Source organism: Acyrthosiphon pisum, unplaced genomic scaffold, assembly GCF_005508785.2.
Source record: "Acyrthosiphon pisum isolate AL4f unplaced genomic scaffold, pea_aphid_22Mar2018_4r6ur Scaffold_16550;HRSCAF=17215, whole genome shotgun sequence".
Taxonomy (NCBI): Eukaryota; Metazoa; Arthropoda; class Insecta; order Hemiptera; family Aphididae; genus Acyrthosiphon; species Acyrthosiphon pisum.
In genome coordinates this window covers 1-2,790 of record NW_021765486.1, presented here as the reverse complement: position 1 = coordinate 2,790, position 2,790 = coordinate 1, and the positions used below count along the sequence as shown (strand labels likewise).

General features: G+C 25.4%; 1 long non-coding RNA gene across 2 annotated transcripts; it reads left to right on the top strand.

The window, feature by feature from the left end:
* Positions 1 to 110: 110 nt before the first annotated feature.
* On the top strand, positions 111 to 2,760 carry LOC115034618. 2 transcript variants are annotated; one of them, XR_003839955.1, is made up of 3 exons: positions 111 to 257; positions 318 to 401; positions 2,749 to 2,760. It is a non-coding gene; the product is annotated as an uncharacterized LOC115034618 (long non-coding RNA). The 2 variants fall into 2 exon arrangements; XR_003839954.1 differs by lacking the exon at positions 2,749 to 2,760 and having other exon boundaries at positions 116 to 257; positions 318 to 402.
* The last annotated feature ends 30 nt before the right edge of the window (positions 2,761 to 2,790 follow it).

Below are 2,790 nucleotides of genomic sequence, written 5' to 3'. Positions count from 1 at the left end.
TGAAATTCAAAACTAATGACACTTTTTTAGGACCTTGGTCGTTAAATATCGGTAATCATTTTATGGGTAATTTTACTTATAATTATTCTATATACCTACATATATAATATTTTAACTAAATTAGACTACCATTTCATTTTGTTATATATTTTTTTTTTCATGTAGAAGCTCCACCAACACGTTATAATTCTAGACGTAAGTCAGTTTTTGCAGAAACATACAATCCAGAAGAAGATGAAGAAGAAGAGGGACCAAATGTATATAATTAAAGTTTTTGGTAATTTAATTCAGTATATTAAAATATATATTTTTTTTAGGTTGTATTTCCTAAATCTGATGATCAACGTCAAGCACTTGCAGCTAGTGTTAAAAATATATTCATATTCAGGGCCTTGGATCCTGTAAGTCTGAATGTTTATTAGTATAATCACTATTATCTTTTTTTTTTTTTAATTTATCAAAAAATTAATTACATTTTATACAGTGCAATTAGTATAATGAGCATAATTTTGATAAATATTGGTTATTGACAATAATTTTAAGATTAGCATTTATGGGCAGATCCAGCTCCTATAGTCTTAAGAATATTTTTAATTTTGTATTAAAAAGGTTTGAAATGTCAGTCAAAATAAATAAATGGTTAGGTTGGATTTACATTATTTTAAGTGTTAATTTTTATACATTAATAATCTATAACACTTATAATGATTCAAAGTGTATTAAACATTAAAAAATACAATTAACAAATGTTAAATGAATGAATTTAAATACTTAAACCAATATTGTAATTTTGGAGTATTTAAAATTAACTAGTAACATTAAATAATCATTTTTATATATTTATTACAATGATAGATCATTATGTAACAAATAGGCATAATTCAAATATAAAACTTAATTTATTGTTTTGGTTTATATTTACATTTTTGGGAACAAATAATAAGTTTATTGATGTTTGGTATAGTATACGTCTTATCATTATTATTGTGTAATGATCATTAATATTAGGTATTATCAAGCTATATTTGGGAAGCATTCTGTCTATATTCTGAATGTTAAATATTATATAGTACATCTATAAATTTACATTTTCTCCAAGTTGTGTACATTTTAATGTTCCTTAGCTACATTAACGTTTTGTTTCTATTTATTGTTTCTTTGTAACATATGACAATAACTATTCTCTGTCCACTTTCTAAAGTAAAATAATAAACAAATGATTTTTAAGTTATACTACTTATACTATTCCCATACTATAACTTAAGTATGTACTTTGTTTATACAGTAGAACCTCATTAATCCGGACTAATTGGGGCTCTAGGTTGTCCGAATTAATGAAAGTCCGGATTAAACAAAATAACCAAAAATCGTAAATTATAAACTTATAAAAATGTTATTGCATATTTTATTAAACCATATATTATTATTATATTATTAAAAAAAATAGTAGATACATACATAATTGTATTACATACATATAATCATTACATACATAGTATTAAGGCACACTTTTGTTATTCACATTTGACACTGGTTTGAAAAAACTGCTTATCTTTGGTTGTCTTCCTTTCACAGTGATTTCTTTAACGATTAACTCGCGAAGATGCCTTAGATGCTCATAATATGCAGATATGTTTTCATCGTTATTATCTTCAACGTATTTGATGACAATGTTTAGATGATCTTTTATTTCACCAAGTTTTGGCTTAGGGTTTACATTATCATCTGCTTCATCCTGATCATATTCATCCGTTTCAGAGTTTTCTGTAGCAGTCACACTTTCAACAATCTCCTCCTCTGTTAAAATATGATAACCTAGATCATATTCATCTGCTTCTAACGGCTGTCCGGATTAAGCAAAGTCCGGACTAATGAGGTCCGGATTAATGAGGTTCTACTGTATTTGCTTAATTCCCCAACAAATAACTAGCTTTAATAATACATTATAATTTTATCAGTGGCGTAGCTTTGAACCATTTTTTTTGGGAAGGGGGGAAATATTTAATACCTCACTTAAAAATCATTAAAATGTAAAAACCTATAATATTATAATCAAAAATATATATGATTAAAGCAAAAGAATAGAAAGTTTCTCGGGGACGAGGGGTAAATAACCCTGTTACCCCCCCCCCCCCCCCCACGGATGGTAATGTGCTACTGAATTGATACTTCTGTCTTTCTTGTACACTGTACAGAATAATATTATTAACAAACCATAAAAGTCTATATTTTTACAAAGCTCACATGTTGTGTTTTTAATGATTTTAATTCTATACAAAATCATTAGCTTAACTTCCAAATAATAATTTTAGTAATATATTAATTGTATTGTTAAAGAAACATTTATTTGATACTTTGCAATTACGGTATTGTTTTGTAATACCTATAATTACTACTTTATAGGTATCAGAGTTAACTTTCCATTTTTACAGCATACAATTTACATATTATTTTATGTAACTTTTATTTACAAAGAGTACATGAAATATTTAAAAATCCTGCTATATGATTAAATAGTGGGGATAAATTTTTGTTTTCTAAATATTTATTACATGAAACATTTTGTAATTTCTTTAGGATACTTAAACAAAAAGTAAACACATAATACAAGTTAAGTTTTTATTAAGTTTTTTCTATAAATATTTTATTTATTTATTTTTTATTTTCTTATTTTTTCACTACAGTATTAATTTAAATTATAAATGTTGTTATTTTGCTTGTTTTCTAACATTGTTATTTTTATTTTAGGAACAAATGAATAATGTGATTGATGCAATGTTCGATCGTGAG